The sequence below is a fragment of the Penaeus monodon genome, unplaced genomic scaffold (assembly GCF_015228065.2).
Source record: "Penaeus monodon isolate SGIC_2016 unplaced genomic scaffold, NSTDA_Pmon_1 PmonScaffold_1825, whole genome shotgun sequence".
Lineage (NCBI taxonomy): Eukaryota > Metazoa > Arthropoda > Malacostraca > Decapoda > Penaeidae > Penaeus > Penaeus monodon.
Window position 1 is genome coordinate 1 of NW_023647761.1, and position 15,139 is coordinate 15,139.

The 15,139-nt window shown below is 39.9% G+C and overlaps 5 non-coding genes across 5 annotated transcripts; 2 read left to right on the top strand and 3 right to left on the bottom strand.

Moving 5' to 3' along the window:
* Positions 1–1,295: 1,295 nt before the first annotated feature.
* On the bottom strand, positions 1,296–1,414 carry LOC119569715. Its single transcript, XR_005228307.1, has one exon. It is a non-coding gene; the product is annotated as a 5S ribosomal RNA (ribosomal RNA).
* A 5,236-nt stretch (positions 1,415–6,650) lies between these two features.
* LOC119569716 lies at positions 6,651–6,841 on the bottom strand. The gene has a single exon (XR_005228308.1). It is a non-coding gene; the product is annotated as a U2 spliceosomal RNA (small nuclear RNA).
* Positions 6,842–8,233: 1,392 nt separating this feature from the next.
* LOC119569722 lies at positions 8,234–8,388 on the top strand. The gene has a single exon (XR_005228313.1). It is a non-coding gene; the product is annotated as a U1 spliceosomal RNA (small nuclear RNA).
* A 796-nt stretch (positions 8,389–9,184) lies between these two features.
* On the bottom strand, positions 9,185–9,300 carry LOC119569719. Its single transcript, XR_005228311.1, has one exon. It is a non-coding gene; the product is annotated as a U5 spliceosomal RNA (small nuclear RNA).
* A 541-nt stretch (positions 9,301–9,841) lies between these two features.
* On the top strand, positions 9,842–10,047 carry LOC119569718. The gene has a single exon (XR_005228310.1). It is a non-coding gene; the product is annotated as a small nucleolar RNA U3 (small nucleolar RNA).
* Positions 10,048–15,139: the final 5,092 nt, after the last annotated feature.

The window sequence follows — 15,139 nt, forward strand, 5'->3', positions numbered from 1 at the left end:
ACACCACACACACACAAATATTATTATATATATATATATATATATATATATATATATATATAATATATATACATTTTATGTGTGTATATATATATACATGTATATATACACATACATATATTTATCCCAAATAATACACTATGTACTTTTCTTATTAAGAATGCATTGAAGACAGACCACTGACCATCAAAGCGTAATTACCTGTACTAGACACGTCTATTAGCACGGTGTAACAACTGATCGTTTTACAGCTCAGTGCCTCAGTGCTCGTTCATCCTGTTTTTGTACTAGAGCCGTTTCGCAAAGCCACTCTTAGCTTGCTAACACTCGAGAAAAATGAGTTTGAGGATGAGTTTCCGGGTGGAGTGTCGAGAATACTCCGCCGCGAAAAAACTAGACCATGGTAAAAACAAATGGTATTAATTATATGATCTTAACTATACCTAAGTAAGCTAAAATAACCTTTTTATGTGGTTAGTAATACTAATTCACCATGAGATATATATATAGTGATCTATGGGAATTTTTACGGAATCTAGGTAGTTTTTGGCAGCCCATGTGGAGTCTTCTAATCTAGGTAGTTTTTGGCAGCCCATGTGGAGTCTTCTAAATTTAGCAAGTGGAAACACTTCTCTTATGAACATACAAACAAAATGCCAGCAGCATCTGGGGTTCCCAAGCAATCATCCATCCAAGTACCCAACGTTATTGAATTTCGCTGATCGGAGTCGAGAAGTGGTGCTTTCACCGTGATATAATTGTTAGCGGTCTGTATAGCTATGGCAATACCCTTATGCATTTAAGTTTTCCTTTAGACTCACTAGTCACTACACAGACGACAGTCATTTTTTACCGTTTTTTCTGCCCTGGAACTCTACAAGGAATGGTACAGAACTAAAGCTTCTAAACTGAAGCCAAATATATTGGTAAAACTTTATCGTGATTTTTTCTTCTTTTATTATCATTATTGCATTCCTTTTATACCTGTTGTTCTTTTGTAGATACCACTGCTAAGATTATTCTTACTAAGACAATCAGTATTATTACAGGTCCAAGTATATTCCTAAAAATAAGTAAAATCTGTTTAGAATTGGAAATTTAAAATGTTTAAAATGCAGAATTGAATTTACTTTAATTCATCCTATTCGTTTTCTGCCTTCTTTCCGACGGCGATAACTTGTACTCTATTTCCCATTGACCGAAGCATAATTTCAGTTGATTACTTTATACAAATATAAGAAGAGCTGTTATAAATTGAATAAATATGCAAAACATAATTATTATATGTAATAAAATGCCAACAGCATCTGGTGTTCCCAGGCGGTCACCCATCCAAGTACTGACCAGACCCAACGTTGCTTAACTTCGCTGATCGGACGAGAAGCGGTGCTTTCAACGTGGTATGATCGTTGGCGAAGGTTTGACAAACGTTAGCCAGTTTTGTGTTCAGTGCTCGTCATTTTTATACATTCTAATATAATGCGTGATTTACTTTTGCTTCAAACTTCATGACCATGACATTCCAGTGATAACGATGAGATCTGCTTCGTAATGTAAGCATAAATCACAATCGGGAGTATTGGCAATTCTAAGTCTATTGTACCACTTTCTTGCATCTGCCACAAACTTTGACTAATTATCGAGCTGTGCAACTCTGTAAAGAATACAAGGTTTACAAGCAGTATGAAGAAATTTAGTAATATAATATTTGATATGGTTTTCAATGTGTATTCATTCTACTGCATCTCTTGCACAGAGCTAGATGATATAGCTAACCACAAGCAGAAATGACTATTATTGAAATCTTAAACCTTGGTGATTTCAAACCCACTTTTCCCCTATTGTTGTTATTATTATCAATCATTTGTATTGTATTTGTATCGTATGTTTATTGTTATTAGTTACTGCTATTAACATAGTCATTATTGTCAATAATGGTAATAAGGATGCTACTTTAATGTAAATGTGAATCATAAATAGCATCATATCCAGGATATTGGGTAATAATATTACTGATCATAATACAAACAAAATGTATAGCATTGGTGATGATATATTAACCCCTCATTCTCAGAACTCCCTCGATGTGGGCAAGCTAAGAGTGGCTATGCGAAAGGCTGCTAAGTAGAAAACGGTTAGGATTCAATTGACGCATTTGAACGAAAAGTATCAGTTTAATACTCGTGCTAATAGACGTGTCTGTACAGGTGTTACGTTTTGCTGATCAACGGTACTACTTAATAAGGAAAATACTAGATAAATACTAGATTAATTGAGATTTAAAAAACTTATATTAACAAACGCAGAACTTCAGGTCACGGTAAACATCCAGATCTGGTTTATGCAACTCAGGATTTGTAATACTTGACTAAAGCTTTTTTATATACAGGAATCGGTGATGAAAGACAAACATTTACCAAAGTATTATTAAAGTTACAATTGCAAACAGGATTTGAATCCCAAATCACCATTCCTGGTTGATAAGTTGATTCCCTTACGTGTAATATCCTATAGGTTCCTCTTTTCCGGTCTTTTGTTTGCTTCTCTCCCTCACGTATAATAGTGTTACGCCGACCGGCCTCGTCTCTCTGCCACCAACACAAGCGGCTAGGCAGACGGCGTGTACCATCAGGGTCCGTGACACTGAACAGCTCCAAGAGGCACCGAGCACTCACAGCGTCCCAAACATCACGAGTGGAAACGCCGACTTGGCGAGCAGGAGGGCACATAAATAGAACAACAATGACAGTCCTTTCCTTTATTTACACAGGTTAATTTCCCGTAAACTTGTCTATAGGCACAAATACATGGGGAAAACCATCATGTCACGAGGAACTGCACGCTCCACTTATAACAGGGCCACAAAATTTATCACGTCACAAAGGCGCACACAAGGTCTCACAAGGAGCAGCACCCAACTCGGTCTCTTGGCATTTTCACTCCGCTCCATCCGCTCAGAGCAGCCCAGCTGCGTCATGTTTGCCATGTCCCTTCATGGTCACACATGCCAGGTCATCCTTTTCATGTTAACACATGTTTTGGCACAGAGACAAAGACCCATCACTGCTGTAGCAATATAGATATATATATATAAATATTTATATATTATTATATATATATATATGTGTGTATGTATGTATGTGTGTATTGTGATGGAAGGAGGCCGTCATTGAAAATCTTTGCTGAGGTATTCAATTAAGAGTATAGTATGTAAATATTCCTTTCTCGTGCTTTCCTACAGCTGTAGCCGAAGGGAAATATCTTGGCCATAGGTGGTGGTATAACACCTATCTACACAAATGCAACCCATGTTATGTTGGTCCTTGTAATGAAGAGAGTGCTCTCTTTTTTCATGTTAATGGATTCTAGTGTGTTGGAATTTTAGCTCCAATTATCTTTTTCAGAAAAGGGACTATTATATTGTTTTGGGTTCTATTCCAGTAAATTGTAATGGGAAAGACTCCTTGGCACTTCATTACTTTCCCTCCGGTGGGATGTCTTTTACAGCATTAGTACATATGTTTTGTCACTGGTGTGGCCCACTAACTAACCTGTTAACATAATTCACAATTGGTGTTCTGCGTCTAAAGAAGAGTTTGTTTTTGTCCATGGTTTTGATCTCATTCCTTGGTAACCCAGAAAGTTTATGCCTGATTCAGGATTTTTTACTTCTTTTGCAGCCCACCATTGACAGACTAAAAGCTAATAAAAAATAAAGTGAAGCCATATGGTATATATATGTATATTATAACATATACATACACATAATAATATATATATATATATATTATATAAATATATATATATATATATATATATATATAATACATATATACATATAGATGGTTATTTTTGGTCTATATAGAATAAAATTTGAAATGTCTCAATTTATTTTATTTTCTTTTTGTGGGTTTTCATAGTTTATATATACGAGGGGGCCTTCAAAAGTTTGGTGAAAAAAGAACAGCATGAAAAATGGTTCAGTTTATGAATGCTTATTTTTTTCAACATATATGCTTCGGTTCAGGTCAATACACTTCTGCAGACGTTGATACCAGCTTTAAGGCCATTTAAGCTTAGATGTCCTTAAGTCTTTAAGTCACTAATTTATTGTTATTTTTGATTATAGCACGTCATTTCCATCTTTTCAAACCGATGGAAAATTAGTACCTTCCAAATATTTTTTAAAGTTTGGAAACAGGAAGAAATCGGCTAAATGGGGCTGTAAGGTGGATGTTAGACGATTTTCCCCTTGAAATTCAGGTAGCACAACTTTTAACTACCGAGCGCCATGAGCGGTGCCATTGTTTGTGGTGGAAGAGAATGTGAGTTGATGTAACTTTCTAGGGGTGTTTTTTTTTTTTTTTTGTGACAGTTATATCAAATCCTTTCATAATAAGCAGAATATAATTGTTTTCTTTCCTCTTGAGGAAAGTCCGCTGAAACACCTTCTCATCTGAAAAGAACAGTGCCTTTTCCTCTTGAACCACTCTGATTTTTTGCTTTGGCTGGTCCACTTCCACACCCTGGGCAGCCATATTTGATGAATTTTATCTCAGGATCCTACTGGTAAGCCATATTTCATCCCCTGTCACAATTTTTTCCCTGCAGAAAGGCTTCAGAGTCCTCATCTCACTTGTTTAAAATTTCATGACAAAATCTGCCCTCTCGTTTTGCTGTGCAGATATGGGCACACAGCCTAGGGACTCATGAGCAGGTAGCTGCTTGGCCCCAAAACTCTCCAGCCAGACTTGTGTGTGCAAAACCCACAGAGATATTGAGTGTCTCCTACTGATTCATTGGTTTACTCATCTATACTTTTCAGTCATGTTAAGCGGACAGAATCAGCGGTATCCTCGTATCAGCATGGCTTTAAAGCAATGGTTTGTAGTCATGATGTTTATGTTAACTAAGCATTTTTCCAACATGTGTTCTTTGAAAGAAATATGCATTCAAGTACATATGTTTAGTTTTTAGTCTATCTTTCATGTTACGTTAATATTATTATTATTATTATTATTATTTATTTATTTATTTATTAGTATTGATTTTTTTTTTTCTGAAAGCTCTGATACTTTATTTTACCATTACAGTATAAACTTTACATTTCCTACCATAGTTTTGGTGTAAGCATGCAAGAGCATTTTATATATTGCAACTAATTCACATATTACGTCATTCATATAACCAATAGGAAATGTGCAAATTCGGTGTAGTAAAAATAAAGTCCTAAGTTAAAATGTAGTGGGGGGGGGTGGTAGGGAAAACCCCCCATTTAGGGGGGAATTCTGAAATTGTTAGTATGATCATACTTTAACAGGATCACTTCAAAAGTGCGATTGCCGGGTTCTCAACAAGAATCCCCTGCGGGAATATATTTCAATCCATAATGAGGAACTGTTTTAATTACCCTATGATCTTAAAGCTGATCGAAAGTGTTGTGCTTGAGAGTTTTTGATGACCGTTGTGACGGTTGGAATATCAATGTCCACAAGAAGTATCTTAACCCAACCACCACGATGTATAAGTCTGTCCCATTAGTTTTTTTTTAACATACCGATGGTTCACACACATGTGGCCCTAGGTGACTCGATCCTGATTTTCCCCAATTTTCTTTAAATGGCGAGAAAAAGGTTTTTCTTGTTTAATACAATTGATATCAATGCTGTTTATTATTGTTACTGGTGTTATGGTTATTAACTGTTATTGAAAATCTTGGTAACATTTAGACAATGATATATGCACAAGACCCTTTCTAAAAGTCAATGAAAAGGGTAACCAGGTGGCTGTTATGACTAATGACTGACTTCCTTGGTGATTAAGCACTTGTAGAGCATCTGTGTAAATACAATACAATAAACTTGGTATTTACAGTGGGTATGGCATGTAATCTTGCCATCCCGTGCCGATTGGGTTAACTTTTTGAAAACTGATAAGAACAAAAAATTACAATTTCAATGTGTTTTGCCAGTAAAATATAGGAAGTGTCCGTACTTGTATATTAATGTATATTTTCATCAGTTAAGTGTTTAAACCATATTTTAAATAATAAGCATTAATTGCTCGCAGATGTAAATACTTTTGTGCTTTCTATTACAATAAAACTATTAGATATAATCATATTGCTTGTCTACTTTTGATTCCACTATTCTTAGTATTGCCACCATGTATAATTATTTATACCGAGTTTCCTGTACCCCCTTTGTTACTTTAATGTTACGCGTAACACCTAAGTCAATGAATGTGAAGGTGGCAATCGTGATTAATTAATGAAGTGACAAAATTCATATTATGTTACAAAAGTTACTACAACTAGGTGTCCACATGGAGTGGTACGGCAACTGGTGTTTTACACACTTGGAGCTGAATGTGATTGTAAGCCTTACTGTGATATATCCGTCAACTAGTTGAAATGTTTATTAATTAATAGCTTCCCAGAGAGATTGGGTCACTAGGAGGTACTGCAATAAGTGGCCAGTTTTCTCATATCATTTAAATTTCGGTTTTTTATTTGCAGAAAGGTGACCGTTTAGTCAATATTTCTTGAAGCTAGTAGTCATACCATCTGTTTAAGAAAAGGGGTTAATCTTAATGGTTGTTATTTTTTTGTAACCTGCAAATAAATATAATTAGATGATTCCTCCCCGGAGGGCGGTGGGACCAAAAATCCCGGAGGTACTGCAATACCGGGCCGATCCGCGCAATGTGGAGCAAGCCCCTAGCACTTCGCCCATTTTCCAAAATCGTTTAATACGTAGATCCCACATGGGGATCGTATCAATATTAAGCGATACGAACGATACTCACCTTTGATCTTAAGCCAAAAGGCCGAGAAGGCGATACTGAAAACAAGGTTTGTGCGTGTCCGAGAAGTTTTCTAGACTTGCTAATGATATTCTTTATAGATATAGGGATTTTAAGCGACCATGGACATTGGAAGTTTTGAAATCTTGATGTGGCATATGAAATGTTTCCTGTATGAGAGTTCCCATAAACTATTGCGGGGGATTTACAATGATAACTTTATATCACAAATTACTTGTAGCTTCTTAGCCACCTTGCACAAAACCTCTTTATTAACACAACTTTCACACAGCCGCACAAGACACATTGCCTGCATACACACCACACACACACATATATTATATAGTGCCCCATGGCCTATTACGACGTATATAAATATTTATACCCTGTTTATTCTGCCACACACTTGACGTCCATGTGTATGTATGTACTCGTAAAAACGTAAGGGCACACAAATAGCACGCACGCACGACGAACACTTTCGTAAACATATTCTGTATTTGCATGATACAAGAAAATTTGTGTATATATATATATAGATAGGTATATATATATATATATATTATCTATCTACATATATATATATATATATTATATCTATTATATATATATTATTATATAATATATCTATGGAAACCTTAACGAAAGAAAATGATTTATTTTCCTGGGTATACTTTTTGAGTTAACATTCTATGATCGTTTAACTATTTCATATATATATATCTATATAGTATTATATATTATATATATATATATATATATATATAATATATGAGAGAGAGGGAAGCGAGAGAGAGAGAAGAGGAGAGTATGTGCGATATTTGATATTAGTTCTAACGTAATATAACCAAGATTGGAAAAATGCCATATCCCTGTGTGATTTATATCATGTTAATATTACTTTTCTACAAATATTTTCGTCCATGGGTGTATCCATCTGTATTTTATAGATTTTAACGAAGGGTTTGTGAATATGTGTGAGTGTGCATTGTGTGGTTTATATATATCTATATATATATATATAATATATATATATATATATATATATATTATATAACATTATATTATATAGACATATATATATATGTATATATATATATATATATATATATATTATATATATATATCTATATAATTGTAGCAAACTACGAAAATTGCCATAAAATGTCCACGAGATGATAAAAGTAGCATAACGGAAGTCCAGCTGGAAAAAAGCTATATACTGTCATTTTGGGAAAAAGAAGGATTGTTGATCATTGACATCCTTTGTCCCAATACAGTTTCATAAATATGAACATAATTTGTAGTTCACTAGTAGAATCTTCGCAAAGAAAAGTTCAAATTTTGATATTCGTTTAGGTGTTATAGAAGCGCGTGGGGTTCTCAGTAAGTGTGGAGCGTGGGTCGGCGGGTTGGGTTGTATTTAGCATAACTTACCTGGCACAGGATATACCGTGTCGTGAAGGCGGTTTTCCCCAAGGCGAGGCTCACCATTGCACTCCGGTGGGCGCTGAACCCTTGCGGATTAACCCAAATGTGGGGTTATCGAGTGCGCAATTTTTGTTAGTGGGAGACTGCCCCCCCGGTTCGCGCTATCCCCCTTTTTAACATATCGTTATACAAATATCCGCTATCTCCCCTTTTTGTTTACATATCGTTATAGCAAATATCAGCTAATCCCTTTTTTACAATCGTTATACAAAGTATTACATTGAACTAGCTCTCTTAATTGTTGGCGAGAGAAAGTTCTTAAATGGCGTAGCATCCTCTTCATGCTTTGGTTTTGATTTCCCATTACCGATATATGATAAACCAACTCAATAGAGAAAACTGTCCCCCCCCCCCCCCCCCCCCCCCCCCCGAGTGGCTATTATTTATTCTCGTAAATTATTCTTTTTACATACGGACATACAGATCTTGGTAATTCCTATATTAGCTATCCAGTTACTGGACGATTGGAGGTGACATTGCAAGAAAAATACAATATCGAAGACATTGACAACCTATTTTTTTTATTATTATTATTATTTTATTATTATTATTAGTTTTTTTTTTTCATATAACTACCACTAATTATAGAAGAAAACATTTGATTTTTTTCCTTTTAATGTAAATGTTGTTGGATCATAGTTGCTTAATTTTTGCGTATCAAATTTGAGGCGTAACTATTTGTTCAGAATATTTATTTTCCCTTCAGAAATAAATAATGTTAACACTTCCTACAACTTCAAGATGTGGGTTTTAGATGAGAATGAAAGTGTATGAATTCTTAGGGTCTAGCTTGAAATGGAATGGGCATTATAACAGGTTTATTAGAAAACTGAATCCCTTGAACTATATACATAGATCAAATGTATATAGTCTTAAACATATCATTTAATGAACCCACCGAAGTGGGCTATAGAATAAAATTGAATAAGACACTAAGTTGTTCCCTCCACGGAAACCTTTAGTAAAAGGCGAAAGATTTATGCGTTTGAAGGGAAACCAGAGTTAGGTATAAATGGTCACCCAGTAACAACAAAGGTAGGCTGGGGAATACTAGAACGATAATATAAGAGCAAGAAAGGTTATCGTGAAGAAATAGATATTTATCTTACAAGGATTAGCACACTTAAAAGCAAATGTGTAATCATGATGTTCAAATTAACCAAGTAATTGTCAGGCAGATTTAACTTAATTAGATATAACACTTGAAATTGAAACGTCGCATATGAATACCGTTACTATCATAAACAATCAACATCGATTTTTTAAAGATTCATGAATCTTTGGATTCAAAAACAAAATCATCTAGGAGTAGTTAATATATATATATGCACCTAAAATTTCGTTGGAAATATCACTGAAGAAATATGCTTTCCTAGTAGATATGGTTTAGTTTAGTTGCACCTCTATGGCTTATTAGTTTTGAAATGGTCAAACTATGCCCACATATTGCATCATACATGTACCAACATATCGCGTGAAAATCCGGTGTAGTAGAACGAAGTTGTTAGTAAAAAGTAGTCTGTGAATGAACATCGAACTCGAAACCATGATCATACTTTATAGGACCACTACTATAGTGCGATTGCCGGGTTTCTCGCCGAGATTCTCGGAATATATTCAGCCACGATGAGGACTGTTAGTGTAATCCTCTGAGCGGGAAGCGGCTGTCAAGTGTTGTGCTTGAGAGATTTGATGACCGTTCTGACTCGGTTTACCGATGCTCAGAGGAGGATATCAATCCACAAGTCTGGAAGTATAGTAAACTCCTAACAAGGAAAAAAAAGAACATAATTACAAAACTGAGAGCTTGCCACTTATAGAAGAAAACTTGAACAGAAAATGTAAGTAAACAATTTTCACTAATATTTGGTATTAAATGTTTCATGAAAATTTCATAATAAACAACTATTTTGTTCGTAAATATAAATATAGACACTGATACTTGCTACTAGCAGAACTATTACATACTGATACCATTACTTCTTTATCTACAGTTGATATTATTATGCATGCCACGTCTTTTATTATTGTGAAATTATATTACTACTGCAATTTGTAGATACCTGTAAATTCTGTACCCCCTCTGTTACTTCCTGTAAATATATGGCAACCACAACCACGTTCGCGCTATCCCCCTTATTGCATTTCGTTATGCGGAAGTAATTCCTCGGAAAACCCACCTGTATAAGTCAAAATTAATGAATGGTATAGCATCTCTTAAATATTTTCAGTTTGATATATCCCAGTGCTTTCATTTAAACTTGCCCCAAAGAAGAAAACTTGCCTGACGATTCTTATTTATGCTGGTAAATTATTATGCAACATTGCATAAATGTATTGATTTGTATTCCGATATTAGCTACTGAATATTCGAACCATTGGAGGTGTACAAAACAGAAAATATCCCACTATATATACAATACGAAAGAATTGGGTAGTGAAAAGAATTTGACTTATATGGGTGTAAGTATCAGTAATATGTTTTGGAAAAATGTAATGTTACATTTACTTAACCCAAAACCGATGGGCATGGCATGGAGATACATGCCATGCTCACTGTGAGTTTACTTTATTATTTATATTTTTATATTATTATTATTATTTTTTTTACACATAGAAGGCTACACTTGTTACAAGTCACTAATGAGGCAATTGCAAGTACTACCTATCTCGTCTGTTTACCCTTTTCCCTGTTTTCGAAAATATTTTATATTGTTCGTACCAAGATCAGTAACATAATAATAATGTCTATACTAAAACTAACACCATCGATATTCATAGCATTAGTAAAGAAAACCCTTTTCCCGCAAATTCAAGCAAAGGTGAAATCAGGTAAGGCCGCAAGGTCTACTAATAGACTCCTTTGTGGCTAAACACTTACAGAGCAATAATAATAATAATAATAATGTTACGCCGACCGCTCGTCTCTCTGCCACCAACACAAGGCAGGCTAGGCAGACGGCGTGCTATCCACAGGGTCGTGAACACTGAACAGCTCCAAGAGGCACCGAACACCACAGCGTCCCAGAACACCAGGAGAGGAAACGCCAAGTGGCGAGGCAGGGCACGAAGTAAACACAAAATGACAGTCTTTCCTTTATTTACACAAGTTATTTACCCGTACACTTTTCTATAGGCACAATACAGGGGGAAACCAGCATGTCACACTGCACGATACTGCTTATAACAGGGCAACACAAAGTTATATCAGGTCACAAGGCACACACGAGGTCTTCACAGGAGGAGACCCAATCCTTTTGGGCTTTTTTTCCTCCGCTCACACCGTGCGTCATTTTTGCCCGGGTTTCCTTTCAGTTAAAACCCATGTTTCGCACAGTCTCCGAAAGCCCCAAAAGGCGTAGCACTACCCCCCCTATAAAGCAGAGCCCCCGTCTGCCTGACATACCAAACCTGAAACAAACTCAAAAAATTTTAAAAAAATCAGTTCTCAGAAACACAAAAATCTTTATCCAGCGGGGGGTTTTTCCCCTCTCTTTGAGTCGCTCTGGAGGGGGAGGGGGCGGGGGTAATTGGCAGGGGCACCAGAGGGATACTTCTGCCCCAAGACCTGGCCATGGCACCTTTGAGTCTGTGCACCCCCTCACCGCCCCAAATGCTGTCCCCTCTGGTCAGCGCTGCCCGTCCTCATCGCCGCTACTGGGGAAAACGCATCTTTTTTTTCCCATGGCCCCGGGGAGTAGCTTCCGGCCCAGGGTAACGCCACACCCCGTGCGCCAAGCCCCTCGAGGAAGTCAGGCAACGGCCCCCCACACCAAAAATCCTCGCTACCGACATCTTCGGACGCCCCATTTCCCCCAAAAGGCCCCTTTGCCCCCGCGGCACCTTCAGGTCCTTATCGAGAATTTAGTAAAAAATGAATAACCCCCCCCCTGGTCAACAAGGCTCCACCCAACCGCTCCCCCATCAGCCAGCTGCAGGTTTTGGATGGGCCCCACGGGCCCTACTCCACGCATCACTTTTGACAGTCGACACCGGAAAGACTCTGTCCTGGGGGCAAGGGTGCATCGCTCAGCCATAACTACCTCTGCACAGCCAACCCTCGGGAAGCAAGGGCCATCTTCCCCGGCACTCTCACCACTTCCACCCAAAGGTCGACCCCCACGCCTTACTCTGCGTCGGGTAGTCAGGCCCAGAAAGAGGTCGCCCCGATCGGCCACATACCCCGCCAGCCGCGACCGTGCTGCCCACCCCAAAATACGAGCCTCACTGGCCCCTTGAGCTGCACAAAATTTGCCCGTGACACACACAGTCTCTGGGTGTTTTGGGAATCGTTTGGGGCCAAACTATGGGCCCACAGGGTTTTCTCACCCCCCAGTTTCACTGTCAGGCGGCATGGCTTCCCATCATTGACCCCTCCACCTGCATCGTGCGGGTTCGACGGCAGCTTACCCCAAGCGGGGCCGGAAACCGAGGAGGCGGGGTTTCGGCCCCCTTCCCCAGCCGTCCGAGTTTTCCCCCTGTACCACTCCTTACCCTTTAGGACATGCACTCGGATGGTGCCCATACCTACCACAGTCCTTGCAGCACTGCTGGAAGGCACAGAATCCTCCAGTTGAGGGGATTTTCCCCCCCCTTGACACTGACTACCTGTCCCCTTCCCCCTGCGCCCCAACACAACCCTTGGAAAGTGTAGGGTCACCTTCCTCAATGTACCTTCCCTCCATTTTACCCTTTCCCGGGGCCCGGGAGGCACGGCGGGGAGCAGCTCCCCCTAGGCCATGGGTTGCCTTCGGGAAAGGGCCCTCAAACCCCAAGGCCCTTGCCAGCGCCACCTGCAGGTCCTCAGGGGGGCCCCCTAATTAGATTTGCGTGCTGGTCCTGCAAAGCTTTCAACAAAGAAATCGCGGGCCCGGACCCGATCATATCTTTTCCCCCAAGCCCCAGGGTACGACCCCTTTCCAGCGCCCCCCCATCCCGCGCCAGCTGGGACAGGTTCGCCGCTCACGGCCGCTTCTTCAAGTGGGGCCCCATAACCTGGCTGGTGGTGGTGCCCGAAACGGCTTTCAAAGCCTCCGCACGCTGGTGTAAGAGGCATGTTTGGGGTGCTGGCAGATGCCCCCAAAACTTTCCCCCGCGGGGCCCCTTAGCGCTGTTACCAGCTGTAGGGCCTTCTCTTCCGGCTCCAGCCCTGGGGAGAGCCATATTTCAAATTGGGGACATTCTCCCCGGCCCCCCTTCCGTGTACTCAACTAGTTACGCTTCACAATGTCTGGGGCCCAGGGGCTGCGGGGGGAGAAAAGGTTCCGTGAATAACCCCCGGGGGGGGGGAAGGGGGGGGAGGGAGGCAACGAGGGGGGTTGACCGGGTCCCAGTTTTCCGCACCTATATCCAAGGGGGCGGTTCCGATGGGTTCCCAAACTTGCACGACCATGGGGCCCCACACGGGCGTGCGAGGCCTGGGGGTTTTCCGCCCCGGACCCCAGGCAGACCCCCCGTAAACCCGACACTCTGGCATCTGTTGCCAGAACCCCGTCTGCCTTCCGCTTTCACGTTATACCTCGTGACGCCGCCTTTCCTCCTTTTCTTCCCCCCTCAGGCCCTGAACCTCGCCCTTCAAGTCTCACCTCCTCCCTCAGTTCACTCTTCACGCTGTTGCAGGGCCTTGTCGGGGACGCTGAGTTTCCATTACAGAGCAAGATTGCTCTGTAGCACCTCAACAAGGGGAGAACTTTCCTTGCCTTCTTGCCGCATCTGCGAATGGTGGCCTGCTCGCGGCCCTCTGTGCCGTCTTCTGCCCCTTTTTGCCATTTTTCCTCCCATACCGGCCGCATGGCAGTGATCAGGTCCATCGGTCGGCTTCACCCCACTCGTGCCCCGCCTCAGTCAAGCCTCCCCTCGCTCGGCTCCGCCATCTTTGGGGAAAATGATAAAACGGGCGTCACGTCAAAATCCAAACCCCTCCCGACACCATTGTTTCGCCCGGGCGCCTCGTCTCTCTGCCCCCAACACAAAGCAGGCTAGGCAGACGGCGTTGTTATATACGGGTCGTGAACACTGAACACTCCAAGAGGCACCGAAAAACCCCGCGTCCAGAACACCAGAGAGGAAACGCCCAAATGGCGAGGGAGGGCACGAAGAAACAAAAAGAAAGTTTTCTATTTACACAAGTTTTTTTACCCGTTTCCTTTTCTTTTGGCACAAACGGGGGGAAAACCCGCAGCACACTGACGATACTGCTTTAACAGGCAACACAAAGAATCAGTCACAAGGGCACACACAGGGCTTCCACAGGGGAGCACCCAACCCGTCTCTTGGGTGTTTTCCGCTACAGCAGCTTTCGTCTGTTTGCCCAGGTTTCCTTTTATGTTAAAACAGTTTCGCAAGTTCCGAAAGACCCCCTGGGGTAGCAATAAAAATTTAAAAATAACAAAACAATAACAATAACAATAATAAAATGGGCACAGATTTTCCGGGGGAATTGAGTTAAAAGTTGTTTTCTTTTTTTGAGACTAGCTCAGTAGCAAAAATTTGGATATTAATCTAAATTGTGCATGTTTTTTTTATTAAAGGGGTTTTATTTCATCAAAAATTTGAACACAAAAAAAACAGTTATTTTTAATTACAAAAACGATTCCCTACGCAGTTCCCGCTATATAGTAAGGTGGGCTTGGTAGAATTTTGGGTTTTCATTCGTTTCCTATCTTTTTTAAATTCGGATGAAAGGTTTTTCGCGGGGATTATGCTATCATTTTCATATATTTTATTAATGAAATGTGTATGTTCACACACATAAAATTGGTGGGAGTTATTCAGAGAGTCAAAATGTAAAAAAATATAGGTAGACCACTAGGTGTTATTTTATGACCATAACACGCACAGCACA